The sequence below is a fragment of the Lethenteron reissneri genome, chromosome 9 (assembly GCF_015708825.2).
Source record: "Lethenteron reissneri isolate LAM-NWPU_2019-01 chromosome 9, ASM1570882v1, whole genome shotgun sequence".
Lineage (NCBI taxonomy): Eukaryota > Metazoa > Chordata > Hyperoartia > Petromyzontiformes > Petromyzontidae > Lethenteron > Lethenteron reissneri.
Window position 1 is genome coordinate 13,781,906 of NC_083787.1, and position 24,795 is coordinate 13,806,700.

Genomic DNA, 24,795 nt, shown 5'->3' on the forward strand with positions numbered 1-24,795 from the left:
GCAAGGTAAGGTAAAAGTTAAAAGGTAAAAAGTTTTTCACTATAAATCCTTTATATGCGTGGCATCGGTTTTATTTTATTATTCATTTCTGTTTTTCTTGAGTAAGAGTTTCATTTTTATCACATTGGTATTTTAAATTAAATATGAAAAAAAAAATCCTAAAAAGTGGAAAATTTTGGAAAAAAATTTTCACGAAAATAAAGTGTCACGCACAACGAGTCTGTGTGCAAAATATCAGCTCGATTGGATCACGGGAAGTGGGTTAAAAAACGACCGAAAGATTTGCACGGTCGTAAGCGCGCAAGCAAGCAAGTGAACTTAATATAAAGGATTTAAAAACGAGTCTACCTTTACCCTACCTTTTACCCTCACCCCATACAAATTACCCGATTACAGGGTACTTACTGGGGTACTACTACACACGAAAAAGGTTTATAACGGTAAATGCTAGGTAGAGCGCTTTATTCATATAGAATACTCTCGATGATTCCAATTTTACACGCTTGTTGTCGTTGTCATTGTCGTATCTTCAAATCTTGTAACTCAATTTTAACCCACTTCCTAATGTGGTATCGACTGCAAACTTGGTATACTTATGTCATACTGATGACAATATATTCTATCATAAAAAAAAAACATTCTTTTTTATATGTTATGTTTCGGCTTGGGTCTAATTGTCCACGCTCAACTGACGTTGGCTGTAATTGGCTATGGTCCCTTACGTTATGGCAAGCTTCAGGGCCACTTCCTGGAGTCGTGGAGTTCTGCCATTACTAGTACATTTGTAATAAAGCTCGTTGAGACGACTTCTGGAATCCGTCTTTTATTAAACTTATGTTACAGTTACTTGACGCTGCTGATAGGCAGCGTGAGAGGGACAGATAGACAGACAGAGACGCCCTGCCACGTGGCAACTCAGAGCCGCGCTCCCGCATGGCCCCCTTCCTCTGTTCATTCCTGTTCTGACCACGTGTCGTTCGTCTTTACTCCTATTTAATACCCGGGTCACGTGGTACGTTTCCGCCAATCCTCGTTAGCCTGCATCGAATCTTCCAGGCTCCCTCGTCAGCTCCCGGGACCACACCCCTGACTCATCTCCCCATTGGCTGAGGCCAAAGCCAGCAGAACCAATCCTTATAGCTGTCACCTTTCCATCACGTCAGGGCCATGCCCCCAGACTTCCCCCCATTGGCTGTAAACCAGGACCGGCAGAGCCAATCACCATGACGAGTTGTGATACGTCAGTGAGCCGGATATAGCCTCATATTACACATTTATTAAAGCGTATTTTTAAAAAAGTTTTAAAAATATTACTTATTAAATGGAGGCCACGGACTGCACCACGGAGCTTTTAGCGGTAAACAAGGCACCGTATTTACCGGGTAATACTTCGCGCTACCTTTACCCTACCGGGTAATTCTTCCGAGCTACCTTTACCCTGTGCCCTTGACCTTACCCCTGGGCATGTCGACTCCTTTACCCTTTACCTTTACCCTTTTACCCGGTAAAAAGGGTAAATTACCTTACCTTGCCGAAGCCTAAGTGTCCCCATACCATCGCAGCATGATTCGCCCACACCAGAGCCCCCATGGTGGGCCTTGTTGTGTACGTGACAGCTTGGGCAGGCCTTCATACAACAGTGGGATTGAACGTGGCTATTGCGGTTCCTGATGATTATATGTGTCGGTTGGTGAATGGGGAGGGCACCCACTGATGTTAGTCATGGGCGGAAATTGAACTTGGGCCACCGGGATTATGGTAATACATATTTAACTCTAGCAACATTTGTAATACATTGATGATTCTAGAAATATCTTTGGTGCAGTCATCAGCACAAAGTCTCAAAAGCAGTTATTCTCAATCTGTTTCTGTTTCCTGCTGCATAACTTCGCGCGCGGTACCTCTGGTTTGTGTTTTAGGTTTTTTTTTGACACAGCTGATGCGCAGCGTGATGATGTTGTGTGTTGTGGTCAGGCGATCCCAGGGGGAGTGGTAATGAGCTCTTTGGATCCTCTGAGCCTCCCCGGCCAGACCACAGGAGGCATTAACAGCAAACGTTGACGAGACATTTGCAGCATTTTCCCACTGAGTTGAAAATCGTTAGTGTGCATTGTCGTCTAAAAAAAAAAACTTTGAATTGAAACTGCAAGCACTTAGCACAGCCAACAGCCTTGCCACTTGCGAAGGCCCGAGAGTAATAAGGCGTTATTAGCAACGTTGTTGAATACATTTCTTACAGCCGTTGCATGTAAAGTTGCCACCCGTCCTGGTTTTTTCAGGATCGTTCTCTTGTTGAGGCAGCTGTCCTGGGAAAACTGCAAGTCTTCTGGGACATCATAAGTCTGGGAGTTTGTCAGTTGCATAACAATACACTGCACAAGACAATGCCTTACTTGTGGTTCTCCCCTCCTCCGATATTGTTAAAGGTTATTTTTCCCATCGAATATGCTGCTTGGCAGCCGTATGAGGAGCAGGTGCTTGTGCGAGCAAACAGGCAACTCAAGTTGTTCCATTTTAGCTCCTTCGAGGTCTTGTGCAGAACGTCCGAAGGATTGTGACCAAAGTTGTCGCCATCCATGCTCGAACCAATAAACCAGACAACCAATCAATTCTCAACATTATCAAAGTGAGAAATATTCCTTTTACGAGGTGATATGTTCCAGACTTTGCACCTCGGAGGTTGCAACCCTTCAATATGGTGGCTTCTAAAAAGGTTCTGCAAATTAACTGCAATACTCGGGCAGTGTTTGTCTGAAGGAGTGCGTGAGCGAGCGGTGGCGAGCGGTCATAAAGTGCTGCTCTTGAGAAGGGTCCTCCTGGCTCCTAGCAAGGGTTGATGTCACCGCTACAGAGAGAGAGAGAAATCCGCTCACACCACTCGTGTAACCTCTGCCCTCCCCGCTGCGCTTCTCCGCACCCCCGTGCCCAGGCCACGAGCTCCAAGGGGCACGTGGACCAGCTGAGTGCGCAGGCGGATGTATCGCAACAGACGCTGGGCAAGCGCGATGAGGAGACGGATGCCGTGCGGCCTGAGCTGACCTCGCTGCATGAGGCCCTGTGTCTCAAGATCGTCGTGGACAAAAGGTCATGTGACGCACGGTGGCAGAAATAACACACAAGCAGTTTCGACCGTTCTGAGGTTGTGGCCTAGAGCAAAGCTGTGCGCATTATGCACGCGCGTCGCTTGATGTCAGGTGACATTCGAGACCTGATTAGAGGACTAATACAGTGGTCACGATCACTCATTTTCCTATCTAGAAATTTTTTGTTTTAATTGTTCCTTCTTACGACATTTGGACAGCAACGGACGAGTTTGTAACTGTGTTGAGCTGGGATCTTCCAAATGGCTTCCAGTTGTACTCCCTGCAAAAATGTTTCCAAAGCAATGATGGGTGATGCGAGCGATTGATCGCACTCACATTAGACACAACACAGAGACCCATAGACTCACAGAGACCCATAGACTTAAAAAGGACATTCAATCCAGTGCACACGGCTTCTCCCGTGCCCCCACGCATGAGTCAGCGCAAGCTAGCCAGGCACAAGAGGCACTCTCGCGCTCTTTCGTCATGTGTCACTGAACAAAAAGTGAGAGTTTTCAGGTAAAAATGAGCGATTCGTCCTCTCCCAATCTCTTGTGCTGCAACCAGCAGGCGGCCGCGCTGACGGCCAAGCTGGAGTCACTCTAGGCATCATCACCAGGCCACCGAGCGTGCGTTGAGCGGCGGTGTCGGTCAGGAGAGGAAGCCAGCCGGCTCACCCCGCCCCAGCTCAGAGCGATCACGTGACTCTCGGTACCACGCCAGTCGCATGCAATATTCCTGCGTACGTGCCTGTGTGTGGTTAGTGCACTGCGCTAAGTGCCGGGCAAGTAAAGTTCAATTCCCAGCCATGGCCAATATCACTTGTGATTATCTGAACTTGTATGGGTAGCGGGTGACTTAACTGGCCCGGCTATCCTAGGGTTACGCTGTCCTCTCACTGCCTTGTGATTGTCTCGGAAGAGTGTGAGGCTAAGGGAGTAAACCCCAACAGAAAATCTGCAGGCCAGCTGGTACCCAACGTCGTGTTATGCACCCGTTTGAATCCTACCAGCAAGACCGAGAGGGAAGTCTTGACGCATGGGCAACCCAGGATCCCCAAATCAACCCACCCAGGCATTGTGCCTAAAAGGAGGTGAACTGGTCCCAGCCTTCATTTGGTTGACTGAACCTTAAATTAATAGTTGGTGTGACATGTAAACATAGGAGGAGTTTGACATTTATATTTCTGGGGGCAGGGGTTCGCTTTGTCCCTTACATTAGGAATCGCGGGTGCATTTAATATTTTTTAAATCTTAATTGTAAACTACTGAAGATAAATTAAACAAAGGTGTCCAGTATTGGGGGGGGGAGGCATTGCCCCCCCCCATCCCCCCCAAACTCCACAAAGACAAACCTAGCGACCTGGCTAATACCAGTGACTATTATCTGAACAGGTCCTGGGCCTCCCATACGTCGACTCGGCCTCAAATGAGTACCTGGTGTGGTGTGTAAACATTACATTAGGGAGACAAAGGCAACCGGGCATGATTTTGGCCACTCCCTCCCTCTCCTTCCGTACCGGCCTTCATCGGTGTTCTTTAACAGCACTTGCCCCTACAGTCTCTTAACGCTATATAGAGAGGGGTCTTTGTCCTTGTAGTGCAGCGGTCGGGAACCTATGGCTCGCGAGCCATATATGGCTCTTCCAGTGATGGCATATGGCTCCCAGACAATTTTGAGTTGAAAAAATAAATAAAAATCAGTTTGGAACTGATTTTAAAATACTTGTGATATTGCTTAATAATACTGTGTCATTTTAAAGTAAACAGAAATTAGTTTTGAAGATAAATTTCACGGGTCACGTCTGCATGAAGCTCAACCTCACCACGTATGAACCAGACTACAAGGCCATCAGCAAAACCATGCAGCACCAGAAGTCGCATTAAAAGTAAGACATATTTAATTTATTATACGTTAAAAATACTATATGGCTCTCAATGAAATATATTTAGAAATATTTGGCTTTTATGGCTCTCCCAGTCAAAAAGGTTCCCGACCCCTGTTGTAGTGGTTAGCGCATGCTACGAATGTCGGGAATAGAGTTCATTTACCACTCACGGCCAACATGAGTGGCAATTATCTGAGCTGGTCCTACGCCTTCCCTAGGTCAACTCAGCCTTAATTTAGTACCTGGTGCGGTGTGTAAACATGGCCCTGAGGAGAGAAAGGGCATGGTGTTAGCATGGTGTTAGCCCTTTGTGGACGTGCCATACCAGATTTCATAGGTGCTCCCTTACAACACTAGCCCCAACAGTCTGCTAAAGATATACGGAGGAACGTTGTGTGCCCCATGGACAGGTGAAGACGATGGAGCAATCCCTGAAGGTGTTGCAGAACGACACGAGGTAGAGCGAGCTCACGGTGTCCGGCTTGCAGCAGTGGATCGCTCAGCAGAAGTAAGCGGCCACTCACTCACTCACGAGCCCACTCAAGCACACGGTGCGCGCACACACCCATGCACACACACGCACATGCACAGTCATAGAGGCTATTGACATGAGACATGGGGTGGTGAAAGAGGGGGCAGCATGGCGCTATGAACCCAACCACTTAAGATTTATTCCCAACCATGGCAAACAGCGATGAGGCCTGTTCTGAGTCTCTCCTCGAGGGACCGCAATGATAAATATCTCCCGTGTAGCCAAGCAGGCTGTTGAGACAAGTGCTGTTAGCGAGCACCGAGAAAGGCCAGCACAGCGCTCAATAGGGTGGTGTGGCCAAAACCAGCTGCCTTTGTTTCCCCAGTGCTCATGTTTACATACTGGACCAGGTACACATTGAAGGCCAGGACAACCTAGGGGAGGCCCAGGATTGGTTCATATATTACTCATGGCTGGGAATCAAGCTCATCTTGGTTTAAAACAGGCTTTCGCGACCAATATCATCCATAATAAAGGTTTTTTGGGTTAGATCGCGTAAATAAATAAATGTGTCATTAAAACCCGCCACCACCCCGACACAACCAACTAGTAAGGGTTGTCACGTCAACGTTGTCACGTAAACATGCCAATTTGTCACTAGTACAGCACACCGCTGTATTGGTGTGCTGTACCGGTGTGTTGGTGTGCTGTACCGGTGTGTTGGTGTGCTGTACCGGTAAGTGCTGTACTAGTAACGAATTGGCATGTTCGGTTTACGTGACAACCTTTACTAGTTGGCTGTGTCAGGTGTTGGCGGGTTTTAATGACACATTTATATATTTACGCGATCTAACCCAAAAAAACCTCTATTATGCAAGCTCAGCTTGCCAAGTTTCTAATCACACGCGTGGACAGCATCGTTGAGGCAATGAGCATGCTGATGGAGGAGTCTGTAGTAGTGCCTGTGTGCGTGGCATGCGTGCAGGCTAGGCAGCAGGAAGATCTGCAAAGCCACGACATCGAGGAGCTCACCGCGGAGAGAGAGTGAGTGCGAACACGACAACAAAGGCCTCCTTAATTTATTCATACAAGAGCAAGCGGTCAAAGAGCACGTGATAAATAAACAAGAGGAGCCACGCTGCGCTTAATTAACTCCCCGGATGAAATCCCTCTCCTCCCGGGAGTGCCCCCGGATATCTGACCACGGGCAGCTCCAAGCTGGCGGCGTTGTTGCATCACAACCGACAAGAGTAAGTGTAAAGGAGCATGGGAAAAGAAAATCGTAAAAGGAATTGAAGAATTCCCCCATTATTTGCAGTTGCGCTCCAGCTTTCCATTCAATAAGCACTTCCTCTTCTCCCCATCCCTGCTCGTGAATAACGGTCCTCAGGTCCCCAATGGAATTGGGAGTTGGCTCCAAGTATGAACGGTTGATGGGAGAGTTAACTAATTATTTTTACTATACCAGTTAAGGCCCACTGAGCTATATATCTCTTTTTCAGAAGTGACCTAGCCACAAAAGATAGCTCAAAGAAGATGCTTATCATCATGTGGAAATTTATAGCAGCCAAATATTCTAAACGCATGTACCTAAAGAGTGTGCGGTGGAATAGCGCACGTTATTAAAAGTGCAGGTTGGGAAGCGATTACATTGCGGCCTGCTCGGTGCGTCTGCCGGTTACCTGGTTAGGGATATGGCGAGTTTGTTAGCATCTTGATTGGTTGTTGTGCTACACCCAGAAACGGTTTGTCTCTCTTCCCATCGCCACGTGCAGCCTTTCACCTTCCGTTCTTTTTTCACTTTTTGGCATCACGCGCGCTGTCGTAACTTTGCTCAGGTTCACGAGACCCCGCACAGTGGGGTGAGGTCCGGCAGCATCCGCGGGTCTCAACTCGACTCGCAGCGAAATTCGCAAACAATCAGGCGTACAGGTTGCAAATAATTGTGGCGCTCCCAGGAAACTGGCCAGGAAACCTCTCCCCCCCACTCCACGCCACGGCAGGGGGAAGGAGCGGCAATCAGTGGCGGCGGCCGCTAAGTGCGCTCATCAGGGTGCAATCAATGCGCGCCGTGCACCGCTGCTCCCCAGCCGCCGCGCATGATGGCAGCGAGGATCGGTGTCCGATGTGATCAGCGCCGTGTCGCGTCTCCCCGCGAGCACCACCGCCACCGCACAGGGACCGCTTCTCAGCGGGCGAGAGCGGAGGTAGTGGCGCCGCTAGACTACAAGCTCCTCTCTCTCCCTCTTTCGCTCACTGGTACAGGGTTGAGCACTCTGCTGTGAGAATTGTAGATAACAATTAGGCCCAAAAACCGAACTGGTGGTTGTACATTCCATTGGGCATGAACACTCTGTGAGTGGAGCATACTATCCAACAAAATTCTATCTTTACCTCTGAACGAGCAAGGCTACCAGCCACCAATACTAGCCGTAAGCAGCTAGCCTACCAGCCAATTTATAAGCCCGATCCGTAATGAGTTAGCCACATATCCACCACACCTCTGATTAGCACGGTTGGCTATGCATTGTGCAAAAAAAGTTCAACATGCATACATACATACATACGCCAGTCCTATCCCTGCCCGTTACACAGTCGCCGAGTCGGGGTAATTCGACGAGTCGGTCGCCCCATCGCCATTGGCCTCCTGTGCCCTACCGTGGCCCTCAATATATCTCTATTAAACACCCTCTCCGAGCCGTGGCCCAGATTCAGTCGTGGGGCCTGGCGACAAAAAGTGGACACGTCGATGCTGACGCCGGGCCGATGTTTCAACAGAGAACTGGGGGAATCATAAATGGTGTGGGGGTTTGTAATTTGTGTTATCACGTCACGGCAGACGCCGCTTTGACCCACCAATTCATATTTGCGCATCACTCTGTGACACGTAATTCCAGTGGTCAACGATTGCGAGCGATCTATCCGCGGGATGGGGTGGGACAGCTGGAGGAGGGGGGGATGGTGGGTGGTTTTTTGAGAGTGAGTACAGTATCACAAGTCCCTTTTGTGCGAGCCCCCTATCGTTTATCAATCGGCGCGTCACCCCCAAACGGAAATGTTCTCCGTGGCGCATCTCCCCGCCGTAATCAGTATTGACATCGCAACGAGAGGTCGCGTCGTCGTGATGAGATGCGCAGCCGCGTGTGACCTGCGTAATTGAGGGGAGCGTCACGGAGCCCACTGCCTGGGCTCCGTGGAAATCCTGGTTCAATCTGGGGTAGAGCCAGGCTTACAGGGGCAGGGATAGTGGAATGGGTCAGTGATAGGGGCAGTTCACATGGTTTGCTGGATAGTGGGTTACGGTAAGCTTGAGTGAATGGATAGCCGGTTGTCTGATTAGTTATCAACCAACAATGAGAAGACAAAGGTGGCCAGCCCTTATTGTGCTATAAGCCTTAATTAGTTGTTTGTTCACAGCACTGCTGCTGCAGCCTATGTGGCTCAACGGGGATCAATGTTTAGACAGGGATCAGTCTTTGTTCTTAGCAAGAGAAAATAAACCCGTATCAAGTATCAGTGTAAAGATCAACACTGGGAAGACAAATGCTGCTGTCCTTGGGGCTGCCCACACCATCCACTCGTACACTATGCCGCCCTTAGCAGCTGCTTGCTAGCAGCGCTTACCACTACAATCTGGAAAGGCGCGCGGGGGCTGTATTGATAATAATGGGAATGATTTTGCACCCTCTTGTACACCGGGGTGTCTTGGAGCATATTATATCACATCTCATCTCAACACATTTGAAAGGGCACTCCTGGTAATAGCTGTTCCTGTGGGCACAAGGTGTCTTGGCACCTGACATGCAATCGGGTGTCATTCTGCCAGTAGGGGGTGCTGATTGTTGTGTGTAATCCCAGTTAGTTGAGTAATATATGCGTATGTATGTATGTGTGCTGGTACACACACTTGTATGGCATACGTACTTGGTTGAGTTTAATCTCTGGTGGGTCGATCTGTCCACAGGTTGGCAAACACAGGCTGGCCACATCAAGGTTGAGGACAAAGAGGAAGAGGATGTGCCTGGCCATTAATAGGAGCAAGGGATGGAACAACCCCCTTCCCCAGAACTCCCCCACTCACCACCCACCTTTCCACCCCCTCTGAGCCCCTCACAGCCCCCCCCCTCACACTTCCAAACACTTCCCACCCCCACCAGCACCTCCCCTTCTTCCCTACAGAGTGTCACATTAGAACAATAAGAAAGTATCGCCAAGTCTCAATGCTTTTGAGTCGTTTGGTCTTTCTCTCTGGGACATGCGAGTGGCTCTCGCATTTCCAACACCGAGCGCTGTCTCAGTCCACAGTGTGAGTGGGCCCCACCATGGCTGTTGCGGAGCTTCGAGGAGCCGAATGTGAGGCAGAGTTCCCTGGCCCTCCAGGGGATTCGCACTGAGCTTGAGTAGGGGGTGACGAGCATCAGGTTGTGGTGGTGGTGGAAATTGAGGACTACGAGGAGGAGATGTCCGTCGCCCATAGTCGAACCAGGAACCGTAGTCGTTCCCACGTCCCCGATTGCGAGAGGCAGTGCTGGCGGACAGTTCCACGATCTCAGGCGTACGTTTCAGACACTAAGGACATGGGTACTTATTACCATAATCACGCAATGATTTTTAATTGGGCGTAGTATGTCAACCAATTGGGACTGTGATTCAGATAGAAGTCATCCGTACACCTTTCTTGATGAGGGAGAAATGCTCGTTAACACAGCGGTGTTGGACGTACTGAGACGAACTGACGTCTTCATCCACGCTGGGATGGTGGTGAAGGTGCAGTCTGGTTTGTGTGTACATCAAACCAATCCATGAATAAGCCATATTTTCTAAAACGATTATTACCATCAAAATGACCTGCCATATATATAAAATTGTGATGATTCTAAAATTTACTGTGAGGTTTTCCTAAGCTGTGCAACTGCCCTACATGTAGTGTCAAATACTGACACTGAAAAATATTTGCTGCAGCGAATCAGAAGCCTTATCACTATCCCAAACTGCAACTCGCAGAGGACTAGGGAACATATGACAACTCATTGCCCCATTGGCAAATACAATGGAGGAGGCATCATCAGAGCGATACACTCTGCTACTCCTGACGCAATCTTCTGGCTCAACCATCTCAATGTAAAATCGTAGTTGCACTTCAATGTATGGATGTATTTGTAACTTCTTTCGCACTGTACGTAGCCAACCGTGCCATACGAATAAGACTCCAACCCTCTTTGCTAATTCGACTGTCCACCTGTCCTGATTTTTCCAGGATCATCTTTTTGAAGTTGCCATTGTGGGAAATATGTAGGTCTTCCTTCGACATTAAAAGTCCGCATCTTTGTCGGTTGCATAATAAAACAATATAGTGTACCACTCAAAACGCCAGTCTTTCAAAATCATGCCACTCAGAGGTTGGTGAATGTGCCGTGTGGGTCCGAACGGCGGCCGGGAGTTGGGGGGGTGGGGGAGTGGCGGTGCGCGTGGCGCAGTTTCGGCCCTTGTCACCACGAGCGGTCGACCCGCACACGTGTCGATCGTTTGCCGCGCAGCGCCACAAGCAGACGAGATTTCACCGCTCTCTATGAGCACGAGGGAAAGATCTTGAAGCTTTGTGGGGGCGAGTAACTGTGGGGGGCCCAAGTCAGGTAGCCATGGGCACCCATGAAGGCTGTTTAGGGGGGACAAGCAATATACTTTGTCCCCCGCCCCTGACCTACTGTGTCCCCGTGAGCGCGGGGTCTCGGCAGTGCTGGCAGTGCGAGGCTCATCGTGCTGCGCTGCTCACGAGTGCTTGATTGTTAATGCAGTCTAATCGAACAAAGGTGTTTGCATGAGCATTTTTTACACCTGAATTTAGATTTTTTTTGTATGATGCTGCTGATGATTGGCATGATGTTTCTGTGTTTGCTGCTGGTGAGTGATGGTGGTGATGGTGGCGAGTGATACGTGAACCAGTCTCTGCACACCTCCTTCCCCCACCAATGCACACTGCCCAGCGTGGGGAAGTATGCTCATATTACTGACATGGGGAGGCCTTCGGTTGAAGGGCAGCACATTCTTTCACATTTTTCTATTCCTGCCATCTGTTCAGTAATGCTCCACGGAAGCTAAAGAGGGTCTTGCGCTGGTATGCTTGGCCAGTTAAGGAGTGCGTCTCTGCATGTACGATTAAGTCGATGTACTCGGACAAACCCCTATGGCTTTAAGAGGGGCTAGCATGCAATTGTCCGCACAGACGGGTTCATATACCCAGATTAGCCTTCTCACCTGGTCAGACTCCCATTGATGTATTTAGTCAATTCCTCTTTTTTGAATGAGTTTGCGTGCATCCTGCTGAGTTCATTTTAGTATAAAGATTGTAATGAAAAGTAGAACGCTTCAGTTGATTGGATTTGACATCAGCACAGCTCTACATTGACGTACACAAAAAAAATAACAGCGCGGTCATATTCATCAAAAATCGCCCACGGAGCCCACACCTCGCTCTCTCGCTTCGCTCCGGGGAGGACTTTTTGTGCAAAGCAATCAGGTGGCGAGGGGGCAAACGCGCAGGGAGAAGGGGCGACAAAACAAACTCGATTCGAAAACGGAGGTAAATTACTCTCACAGTAATGGCACTGCACTCATTACAGCACCAAAAAATAGAGGACCCAGCGGGGAGGATGAGCGGCGTCGCTGTGAGCGCCGCGTGATTTCGCTTTTGTTGCTGGCGGCTCTCGGTGCGGAGCTCACGCTCGGTGCAGGAACGAGCGCTCCGGGCCAAGATTGGCGAGAAAGAATAGACGAACTTAAGTGGACGGCGGCCTCGACGCAATTAAGCGCGTGGTTCAATTTGCCGGCAGGCGCGCGACGCGGATTTCACGTCCAGAGGAGACGCTTTATCCAACCCAACCAAATGGCATGGCGATTTCTGCGAGAAATCTTGAGCAAAAATAAGTGGTTGCTCAGTCTCCTTGATCGCTCGAGCGGTGAAATTGTGGCATTGAAGGTTCCCAGGTTTGTTTTATGCATTGTTGGAATCTTTAAAATGATGAGACTAGAATATGCGATGATTTGTGGCGCCGGAGTATAGTTTTAATAATTGGCTGCAATCAATTTCCAAGCAAACGAGCCGGACCGATCCCAGACGTTGGTCATGGGGCCGCTCGTGCCGTGGATCCCCGTAGCGTGGCCACGGCGCCCTCTGCTGGACGCGGTGGTATTAACTATGATCACTGCACACGCAATACCATGTGTGTGGCGGTCGTGCGTTCGCCGCCGGTGCAGAGGCTCGCGGTTCGAAGCCGGCGGCCGCCATGATTAATATTGCAGATGTGTTAACCATAACAGGACTACGAGAGTAGGCCATTGTGTGCCGCCGTCATGAACCAAATAGATGAAATAAAAAAAATACCTGCAGGTTCCTCAGTTGGAATTTACATAGCAACCGTTGCTACTAAAACGTGTCAAAACTCTATTCAAGAAGAGTCATGAGTCTCAATGAGGTTAACCTGGGTAAAAAGAAGTATGTAAATATCAATTCACATGCAGACATGTCCAGCCCTTTATCAATCCACTGCTGAATGAGAGCCTTTGCACACTTTTTGTAGTCTTATCGGTTTTATGACCATTCTGGTTAGTGAGCGCTGGTGATCAGCACGGTTGACTAACGTTGTTAAAGAAGTTCGACGTGCATACAGTACAATATTAGATTTGGCTCCAATGCTCCCTCTGCTGATTACCCCGTAGCATGGTCTTGGTGCTGCCTTTGTCAACTGGGCGTGCCTGGTGGGCACCAATTATCCAGACCAAAGCCCACTTAGCTCCCGAGAGTGTGCGAGGCTCTGCATTGTGGAGGCCCTCATCCAGCAGCGGATTGGCAAGGAGCTTTGCATGTTCTTAAATTCCGCACGACCATCCCGGCTGGCCCTGCAGGGTCGTGAGCGGTGGTGGTGGCTTGAGGAGGCCTCCATCCAGCAGGGAATTGAGCCTGACTGATGATGGCGCATATGACGAATTATTTCGTGATGCTGCTGCGTTGGCAGTGGTGCACAAGCACAATTATCAAACTCCACACATTCACCAACAGCCCTGTTTTTAAACAGGAAAAATCTAACGGGCAACGTTTTGAGAAATGGCTCTTATGCGCTACGAAAAAGCGCCATTGCCTGAAATGTCGCCTTATATATGGGTTATCTTAAGGCCACAGCGTTATTGACGACCGTGTTGAGTTCTTCGTTGTTAATTGTGCACACAATCAGGGCATGACGCGTCTGTGCCGCTGCGGAGATGGGTTTGAGAGAGTGGACGCGGACTCGCCGATGTAATCGCATTAACGCATACGGCGAACCTCCGACATCTGTTTTGTGTAAGTAGGGTCTCAGCTAGAGGTCCTGCAGACCACGGGGGTCGCTGCTTCCCTCTCAGGGGATCTCTTGCCCCTTTCCCATAGGTTGATAGTAATGCTACTATCTCCTTTGTTTATCCAGATAAGCCTCACTGCATTCGGATGTTTTGGCCAATTCCATCGGTAATGATAATCTGGCTTTATGGGAGGAAACCGGAGACCTGAAGAAAACCACCACGCTGCCGAGGGGGTTGCACTTCAACCCCAACACAGATCTGGCTTTCTCACAGCCAAAACATACAGCATCTGGTATGCCCAGACAGTTTCCCATCAAAGGACTTACCAGGTTCAAGTCTGTTTAGCTTCCGAGATCGGGCGCATTCAGTGATTTGGTCATTCTGTTGCAATGCTGTTGCGCTCTTTTGTGCGCAGTCATTGGTGACCGGCCTGGGACTTGACTCGTTGCTCTTGGTAGCGTGGTTTAATCACAACTCAGTCCGTGGGAGTCTATGGGTCTCTTTCCAAGTATATGGGTCACGTGTGTGTGTGTGCGCATCTCTGTACAAGTCTATGTCGCCCGACTACCATTATGCTCCCCCCATCTCCCCCGTCAAGGAGATGGGGGATGCAGCCCTTAGTCCGCCCCTTACGTCTCTGAAATGGCCTCTATCGCCTGTAACTTGGGCCGGAATATTGCCTCAATCTGCGGTGACTGTTATAATCCCCGAGACCCCGACTCGGCCCACCACGGCCCATCGCCTCCACTCCCCACAGCCCCCCTCTCACACCACTCCCCTCCATCGCCGTGTGTGTTCTCTGCTCTAAGCGCCGCCACGATTTTATTGTTAGTTTGTCATTTCGTGGTAAATCTCGTTTTACGAACGGGTGCGTTCTATATTTTCATTGCCCTCCTATTTATACCGTTTTTACTGTGCAGTACGGTTGGGTGTGGGGGCGGGGGAGCAGGGAGGTGGGGGTTTGGGGGGAGGTCTGGGGGGCGTGGGGGTGAGTGTCTTTGTCTTGTCCCGCCGCCTCCGCCGCGCAGTGTCATGAAGCTGCTCATCAGATGCCATCAAGAGCTGGCGTTCGAATCCGTAGTGCCCATGGCGAGCCTTTGCCACACTCCGAATCGACTCCCTTTCTATGAACTCCGTTCTGCGTCTATAGTACACAAAACATCATTGATAATTATCGACGGATTGGCTTTCCAGACCAATATTTGCTGAAGAAAGACAAATTCTGGATCGGTTGCGACCTTCCATTGGCAGTGTCAGGCTCGCTCATCAAATGCTGCTGGGGTTGCCAGATGTGTTTTGGCAAGAGCACTCACATCGAGACTACGGAGACCTGTCCAGCTGACTAATAAAAAAACTAAAAATCCTAACTCTGTTACTGCCGTGTTCGCACGGTCAATAGAGAAGTGAGCCGGCCCGGTTGGCGAACTGGGCGAGTGGACTCCAGGTATTGACTCCAGGTTGCACCGAGGCTTGGGGCGAGAGTAAAGGTTGACATGGTGGTGAATTAAACGCCCTTCCCCCCTTTCCAGCTTCCCATCTTCAACGCCTGGTGCCTGGACTCCTCCGAATTGTGTGTGTCCCCCCCCCCCCCCTGCGCGGGTGCACCGCCTGCACACTCGATAGCTCCGCCACTTGGTGTGAGTGCACATCCCACATCACGGAATCGGGATGAGAAAGGAGCTTAATCCCTCATCGGCGCGGGCAAAGCGCTTCATCATCAGCCACGCTCAATCCACTGCTGGGTGAACGCCCCTCAGATCCGCCACGACCCCTCGTGCTCCCGCGACACGCTTAGCATTCAGGGAAGCCGGCGCCCTGCGTAAAGGCGCCTCTCTGAGATGCGAAATGGCTTCCTCATTCCTCGCTGGCGCCCACTTCATTTCACGCTCTCTCCGTCCGCCCGTCACGGCCAGAGACCATCCCAACCCCCACCCTTCATGCCCCCCACCCCCTTCCTCCCTCCCCCGTCTCCCCAACCAACACCTTGCACCCCTATGAACCCCCCCCCCCGCCACCCACCCGTCTCGCTCCTTCGGCCCAATTATCTCCGGTGACTCCCGCGGCGCCGCAGGACTAATTGGGCCCGGCCGGGTGAGTTTCGCGCCCTCGCCCAGCGGCCCCTAAACTCTGCCGGCGTCTGGCACAGCTCCTCCTTAATTGCGTCCTCAGCGCAGACTCCCCACAACAAACAGCGAGACGCGGCTTCATCTGATAGCTAGCTTCCCGCTCAGGGGAGAGTGCCCCCTCCCCACTCGAGTCCAAGGCTTCGTCTTGTCTTTTGAGCTGCGACAATTGATAATTGATTTGCTTAATCGCGGGATAACCATGCGCTTGTCTTTTTCCACAAATGTCATCCCGATTGTGCTATCGACGTTACCATTGGACGACGTGCCCATTAGGAAATCTCGCAGAGCCGTTGGGATCCTCCGTGTTACAGAACCGCCCGTCGAAGCAGATAGCATGGAGCTACTGCTGACATCGCTTCATGTGACGACTTCTGCTCCACACAGTAGTGGATGCAATGCTTTCCCACTAGCCCTTCGGCTGACAATAACGCCCGTCGCTTGACAATCAACCATTGTTGCATTTATTCTTACAGGTAGTATTTATTAAAATTACGAGCAGAATTAAATTGATTGTGATGGGTGTTTTTGTGCCAAGACCAACCCACACTTGAGAGCCCGATTAATGACAGGCTGAGTGAGTGACTGGCCACTGTGACTGGTCAATCAGACGGGACTGAACAGCGAGGATGATGATCGCGGTCGCGTGGGGCGCTACCCAATGCGACCATCAGGGGGCAAGTGCCCTCCTCCCGCTCGCATTGTGGCACACGTGGAGAAACATGAAGTAATCTAGGTTTTTTTTTGATCGCGTAAATATAACGTGTCGTTAAACCCGCCACCACCCGTCACAGCCAATTAGTAAAGTTTGTCGCGTAAACAGAACATGCCACTTCGTTACTAGTACACAACATTTACAATCTGAGTACGACGTTTCGCCAGTAATTACAACTAGCATCATCAGGCGGACAGCCAGATTTGTGGAGAAATCCTGTTTGCACGTCACCCTTCCACTCATTCCGACACGCAGATGATATGGTGAGTTCCCTGAAAAGGTAAATTTGTTACATTTTAATATTTTGTTATAAATTTGTATTCTTAATTACCATATGAATAACCCAACTGCTAATGGCTAACCATTGTAATATATATGCATTCATTAATCCCCCCCCCCCCCTTCGCACGTGAAGGACTTACAAGTGACGTCACATCTATCCGTCTCAAGACCGAAGCAAATTTCTCCACAAATCTGTCTGTCTGATGATGCTCGTTGTAATTACTGGCAAAACGTCGTACTTAGATTGTAGATGTTGTGGATTTGCTCTCCAACACACGAGTAACGAATTGGCATGTTCCGATTACGTGACGAACCTTACTAATTGGCTGTCGGGTGGTGACACGGGTTTAACGACACATTCACGCGTCCAACCACATAAAAACTATCTTATGGATGACATTGGTCGCGAAAGCCGACATGTTAAACAACGAAGTAGCTTGGAGCACTTCCGCGATGTGCAGTGTATTGCACCATGAGGTGGCTAGATGTTAACTAGCTCGCATGGAATACAGGAGGTCGTGGGTTCGATCCAGAAGCTGACCTCTGCTGCTGTGTATCTTTGGAGTCTGCGTGTTCTCCCCATTGTCGCGTCGATTCTTCTCCGGGTTCTCCGGTTTTTCGCTCCACATTTAGAATCGTGCGTTTAGAGTATTTGGCTGTGATACATTTGCACGTACTAAGCCACTTCGTTGAGGTATCATTTGTGATAGTGTCAAGTGTCCACATGTGTCGTGCAGTGTGCTATCAGGTAGAGTAGTCAGCACTGCGTGTAGAGTAGCTCAAGTCGCAACCTCTTCCACTGTTGACCAAATCGCTCTTGTTTCTCAGTCTAGGTCTATGAGAACTGTGACAATATTCTGTGATCAAAGGTTCAGCACTATACAATACCGGTACCAAAGCTCGGAACAAAATCAATTGATGCCACCGGAGCACAGATCCCAATTCCCGGACTGTCGGGGACAAACCTGGAAAAGGTGGCAACCCCACGTGTGGTGCATTGTTGGGGTGTGTGGGATAATAGTCATCAGCCACGATCTATCCACTGCTGGATGAATGCCTCCCCAAGCTGTGGCCATGACCAACGGTTCTTCCAATGCAACAATTACTCTAGAACCTGCACACGAGTTGATTTAATCGCCCTCGTCTCTGCAGCGAACGTCCTCTCGAAGGGCTGTTCCCTGCAATGTCAACACAGGGTAGGCTCCATCGCAGTGCATTGCCTATTCGGCTCCATCGTGTACACCCACAGCGCTGGTGGGAATCCACTGTTGGACGAGGCCCTCCCGACGCTGTGCAGATCGCGGTGGGGTGATTTGCCCAAACTGGACCACGCTTGATGAAGGCATGGGACATAGACGTGGAGGCGTAATACACTGTCATGCACTCTTCTGCACTGCACTCGTATCCTCCTAGTCCATAACACCTGCTCTGCATTGTGGTCGCCCATACAAAGCAATATCCAGGTTCATTCCCGCTTCGCTTCCGAGGAGCGTCACCGTGGCGCGCGGTGTAAATGTTGGGCGATGGTCGCCGCGTGGTGGCCACCAGAGGGCGCCCCGCGCTCAACCGCCACCATACGTGGACACAACAACGAAGCAAACATTCGCCTCCTCTCGATATCTGTCCCTCCACATACAAAATCTATATAATTTTTACACACCCCATCAGCCACACTACATTCTGCGATTGCGTAATGTTTGCAGCATTGGTTCAACACAAGCAAACTATAGACTGGGCTTCAACGTTCAATGTCTCATCAGCAGTCACAATGCTTACTCTTTGGTTCTTTCGGTAAAGTCACGTAGAAAGATAAAATAATAGATTAAATAATAGCATACGACGTTTCGATTGCAACACAAGCAATCATCATCAGGTACAAATGAAAAAGAAAAACAAAACCTAGTAAACTTAGAAATAGAATGCAATACAACACAGATAGTCGGCTAACATAACAGTCAACACCCTACCTGGTTGATTACGTTCTTCCAAAGATTGCTAAATTTAAGAGAGAGAGTAAACACAGAACCGGAGACACATAGACAGACACGTAAGCAGAGAGAGATAACAGAGACACAGAGAGAGAGAGACAAACACATAGGCACACAGAGAAACAACGCCTGTGTCAAGGCCTTAAATAGAGAGAGAGAGAGGGGGGCAGAGAGAGGGGGGGTAGAGAAATTAGCATGTCAATGAGAGACCAGGCGCAACATCAGGAAACAAAACAAAACGAGCGGAGACAGAGAGAGATAAACTACACTAAATCAAACAAACTTAGTCAAAATTTGGAAATGCAATGCAATGCAACACAGAAAGTCGGTCAACACACAATTAACGCATGGCCTGGTTGATTACGTTCTTCCAAGGATTGCTAAATTAGCAGTTAAGTGTGAAATTTGAGAGAGAGGTCAAGACAGACACGGAGACACAAAGATAGACATACGGGCAGAGAGAGACAACATAGAGACACAGAGAGAGATAAATGCTTGCTTGAACCACGTGGAGAGACAGAGTTTGATTGGCATGGAAACCTTGACTTAGAGCTTTCGTGACTGCAGGAATTCATATTATTGGGTCTTTCGGTAAAGTCACGTCGATAGGTTAAAAGAAAATAAGAACCTATCTACGTGACTTTACCAAAAGGCCCAATAATATGGCATGGAAACGTTTGCCTGGGTCTGCTCTCCCAGGTCGTAAGTTGGCAATTCTAGAGCTACGGCACCCAGCACTGATTCCAGTACACAGGTGGCTCAAAGGGTGCACCACCAAATATGAGTGCGGTGGGGGGCCCTATCCACACCTTCCGTGAGAACAGAACCTTAGAGCTCTCGTGGTATAGACTTTGCAACTACTGTGGGATCTGGCAGAAGGAAGGAAGCGGTGTCGATGTGTGGCGGTGTCGACGGCGTCGACGGCGTTGATGACGCGGCCTAGCTCGCGCTGGCGCGTTTGCCGCTTGTTGCAGAGGTTCACGATTTGACTCCAGCGGCCACCCTGATTAATACCGCGGGTCTTTAACCATAAAACATGCACCGTCTGCTTCACAGTGGACGTTAAAATCCCATAACATAATTCACAATTGTAAATGTGGGTTTACTTTCCAACACACCTTTGTGCTGAACGAGTAACGAATTGGCATGTTTTGTTTACGTGACAAATTTTACTAATTGGCTGTGTCGGGTGGTGGCGGGTTTAACGACACATTTATATTTACGCGCTCTCACTCAACAAAAAACCTCTTAATATTTGTCGCAAAAGCCTGGTGTTAAACTGGTAATTGCGGGCCAGTGTCATGGTCCAACTTTGAAATATTACACTGCAAATGACCCGAATTGGAATGTAATTTGAAGTTGTCACCCTACAGTTTATCAGGACCCTACTGAGAGAGATTCGCGAGATCCGGTGCACACAGCGTTGGTGTACGGTGCTTTTTCTGCAATATTTTGCACATAGTCACATAGCCACTTTAAGATGTTTTCTTGTTCATGTTTTTTGTTTGTTGCGGTTGCACCCGATTCAAGAGCCGAATGGCTCACAGGGCTATACCAAATAAATGAAACTGAAACTTGTCTAGGTAAACAAGCGGGATAGCAATAGTCTGTAATGAGCTCTATGACTTGAATGTTAGCCCACCGCCAAGAAAGCACGATGATCTCTGAATGGGGGAGGGGGGGCACACGCGGGGGATCTGTAGCACCTCAAAAACAAATAGCCACACACCACAGGGTTGAGCAGCAGCGCTGCTGCGGTGCCCGCGTTGTGCTGCTGCTGGCCGAGTCGCGTCTCACCGGCGCTGCGTCTCGTGCCTCAATGCGAACAGCAGGTGGCGACGAGGTACCACCAACAAGGAGAGGGCTTCTCTCGTTCATCCAGACGAGGGATTTCATCTGCCGGGGTATACCGTCATCATCATATTGTGCTGCTTATCAGCGGCAGCTGAGTCAATCATAATTGTTCAGTATCAGTCAATCATCATCCATTAGCATTATCCAGTTTCGGCATTATTGTCATCGTCAGCAATAGCAGTAGCAACGTCATCTATCAACATCAATAGCTGCTTCATAATACTCATCAGCCATGATCTATCTACTACTATCCACCGCTCACGGTTTAGTGCTGCGACAATCTGCCTAGCTCCTGCAAACGGGCTGATTTCATCGTTCCATGTCCACGTTTGACGTAACATTATTTATGTATGTACCCATGAAAGCCTCACCGAATCTCAAGACTTGTTCAGGAGGGTCCTGCTGCATTAGAATGTTTGGGCCTGACAAAAGCATACCTTGCCATAACACTCAAGGTTCTGTACATATGAATTTGTTAATCCATTGATGTATTGCCATCTTCCCACGCCAACCCGAGGACCTGTCGCTGAATGGGGAGGGGGGGCACACGTGAGGTGGAGGCCCTGATGTCTATCAAACTCACTAACCAGGCTCCTTCTGCTTAGCTTTTGAGACTGGACGAGATCGGATGCATTCACAGTGAGTTTGCGCCTTCGTGCCCTCTGCTCCGAGACGCAATAAAAACTGGAAATGGAAGCAGTCACGGTGCGAGCAGGAGGAGTGCACGTGGCACGGAGCCCGGCTCTTATCAGATGCTGATTTTAAAGTTGACGACAGACGCTTTCCTCCTCCACCACAGTCATATAGAGACACAGGGACACCCAAGAGGTTTTTGGAGGTCCTTGGGGGGGAAATGCCAAATGAGGAGGCCCTCTCGGTCCCTTTCGGATCTAAGGACTGAAGCAAACATGCCCCCCCCCCCCGCCAAAACCCAGTTCTACTGCCCTGCAGAGACCCCCACCAGACGCACTCTGGCAGATCAGTACCTACACGGCCTGTCGAGTCCGACAAAATATCATATCCATGGGTTTACATGCACCCCAGGTCTCCCGTATAATGGAAATACACTTTACGTTGTTTCTCAATGGGCTGGTTATGGAGTTAATGTGTAAGTGGGTGTTTGTCTTTTCTGATTAGATTTTTCGCACCCTTAGAAGTCAAGTAAAAATTACCACTGTATTTACCAGCGATAGAAATACACAAGGGTATAAGTAATGGCCCAGCAGTTTTCGCACTCCGCTATGAATCTGGCAACCTGAATTTGATTTCCAGCCACAGCTAATATCAGTGGTGAGTGATGCCTGAAACTAAACTATAAACTATTTTCATTTTACCAGGTAAGGCCCACTGAGCTTTTTAGCCATATAGCTCAGAAGCGACCTGACCACAAATGAAAGTTCAACGAAGTGGCTTATCATGTGAAATACTCTAAACGCACGTTTATAAATGTGGAGGGAAAATCAGGAGGACCCAGAAAAAAATCCACGCGACCACGGAGAGAACATGCAAACTCCAAATATACAGGTGTCAGGGTTGGGATCGAACACCACGAGCTCTTGTATACCAGGTCAGAGTGGCACCAGTGCTGGACCAAAAGTGCCCTGACCAGTGGTGAAAAATGGTCACATCTCCCGCGATCGACATGGCAGAGGGAGGCCTTCCTCCATCACTGCATTGACAAAGGGCGACACCTATTAATGTATTATTACTATCGGGGCCGGCAAAACAGTGTTGAGACTCGCATAATAAATGTTCGAGTAAATGCCGTTGTATATTCGACGAATGCAACACCAACTTCATCCAATACAAATCTATTACTTTGGCCACGGAAACGTGGGCCCACGGTATTTGGATCGACGCGGGTGAAGTATGTAACTTCTCACGCTATCAGATGGTAGGTTTTGATTTATTCGTGTGAATGAAAAAGGAACATTCCTCTGGCACAGGCTCACTGATCAGGCCCCATGATGAGCACTCGATGCAGGCCCTTGCGTGTGCGGGATAGCGTTGCATCATAATAATCTCCCTTGTTTGTCACAGTCTCAAACTCTTTCAGAAGGGTCCAGCCACAATTGGGTTATTTGGCCAACTCACTGACAGGTTGCATTCACGGAGGAGGAAAACAGAACATGGAGAAAACCCAGCATGCATGCATTTGAGGTATCGCTCAAAGCTCCGCACAGATGGATTCAAGAATCCAATGCTGTACGTACTGCCAAAGCTTGGCAACATGACAGCCCAAGGCAACAGAAGCCGGTATCCCCAGGCAACCTCCCATCCATGGACTCGCGAAGCTCAACCCCTACTTAGGCTTCAGAGATCCGCCGAGGTCGGCTGCATTCACGTTGATTTGGTTGCAAGCAACGCGCCGAAGCGTGCCGAATGTGAGAGGAATGGGGTTCAGGCGGCGCTGTGCAGTCAATGATTCCTCTCTATGGATTTGTTTGGCCACGGTCAGTGCCGGCATTTACACAGTGTTGGCGAACAAAAAGATGTGTGCCCCGAGGGGTGGCTCGGGGAGCTGTTTCTGTTTCTCCGCGTATTTCTCTGTTTATCTTTCTCTCCCTCTGTCTCTTTCTTTGTTACTCTTTGTCTGCCTCTCCGGGGGGGGGGGGGAGGCGCCTATATTGCTCAGTCTCTCTCTTTTTCCATCTTTTTTTTGGGTTTCTGTCTGTTCCCCATGAACAATTTTGAAAAATCTACAAACAAATGTGTCCGTCCCCCCCACCCATCATGCAATGTCACCACCGTTGCACCATTAGCATCCTCTTCCACCACACTGATCGCTCACCCATCAAACCAAGCCGGACCTGCTCGCAGTGAATAATTCAATAGGGGGTAACAAAATAACTGCAATGCTCTCCGTTGTTTTCGGTGTCACCATGTTTTTTATTTTTAACACTGTTTTGGCCCTACTTCAAAAGGACCATCCACCAACAAAATTTGATAGGGTTTTAATCTGTTGAAAGATGCAGTGCTAATTATGAATGTGGTAAGTAAAACAATATATATACTGTATATAATGTGTGTGTGCTTGTGCAGCATCGCCAATACACTCCATTCATGTATTGACTTAAAATAACGTCCAGTGTGCAATATCTCCTTTGTAACAAATTACAAACTAGGCGAGCGCATTGCGCTGGCAGGAGAGCACAAGAGGATATTCTCTTGGTCCGGTAGAAACGCCGCCTCCAAACTGAAGAGGCGAACCTCGCTCGTAGTGGCTTTCGTAGCTGCTCTTGTTATGATTCACAACACATTTGTTTTTTGGCTTAGGCCACCTACCTAATGATCGAACCACGTCTGTCTCTTTAAGAATCCTTCGCCACCCAACACAGATGCAATTGTCACACGGCGCACGAGCGTTTAGCGACGCGTCGATCATTATTGTCGTTTCAGCTCCACTCACCCGGTGAGTTCTCACAGCCAAATGTAGCATTTCTCTACTTACGTATGGCAGCAATGTGTTCGGTAGCTAAACGCCAATGTCCAGGTCTGCTGGCCATGGCGAGAGTGCTTCAGCAGAGAGAGTTCGTGTAAGGTCCAATTCAGCTATATAGCACTTTTGCAGAAGCAACATTGGCCACAAATGATAGCTCAATGAAGTAGATTATCATGATGTGGAAATTTATAGCAGCCAAATATAAAAAAAAACGCATGTTTCTAAATCTGGAGCGAAAACCCAGAAGATCTGGACGAAAAATCCACGCGACCATGGGGAGAACATGCAAACTCCAAATATACAGTAGGCATCAGGGTCGGGATCGAGCCCACAGCCTCCTGTATACCAGGCGAGGGAGTTAACAGCTCGCCGCCCCTATTGCAGGTCGCGCCTGCAATTGATCTGCTCGACGCTCTGAACAATTTTCTAATTTCATTTGACGGGAACAACGTTTAAGCCGCAATGTCCGGGCGTCACCCGGTCACCGTGTGCGAAGCGGGAGTGGAATTATTGCAATCGAAGCTCTTTGCTGGGGAACTAGGAATATCCATTCTTACTCTGAGCCAGATTTTTGTTATTATTAAACCCATACGCACAAGTGCTGACCCAGTAAACGT

At 49.1% G+C, this 24,795-nt stretch overlaps 1 long non-coding RNA gene across 10 annotated transcripts in view; it reads left to right on the plus strand.

Moving 5' to 3' along the window:
- LOC133340312 (uncharacterized) overlaps positions 1–14,705 on the plus strand; it is a 34,110-nt gene extending 19,405 nt beyond the window's left edge. For all 10 annotated transcript variants that reach the window (XR_009754873.1, XR_009754876.1, XR_009754875.1 and 7 more), the window contains 5 exons: positions 2,930–3,084; positions 3,654–3,794; positions 5,382–5,479; positions 6,429–6,487; positions 9,408–14,705. This is a non-coding gene — a long non-coding RNA (uncharacterized LOC133340312). The remainder of the gene's footprint in view (positions 1–2,929; positions 3,085–3,653; positions 3,795–5,381; positions 5,480–6,428; positions 6,488–9,407) is intronic.
- Positions 14,706–24,795: the final 10,090 nt, after the last annotated feature.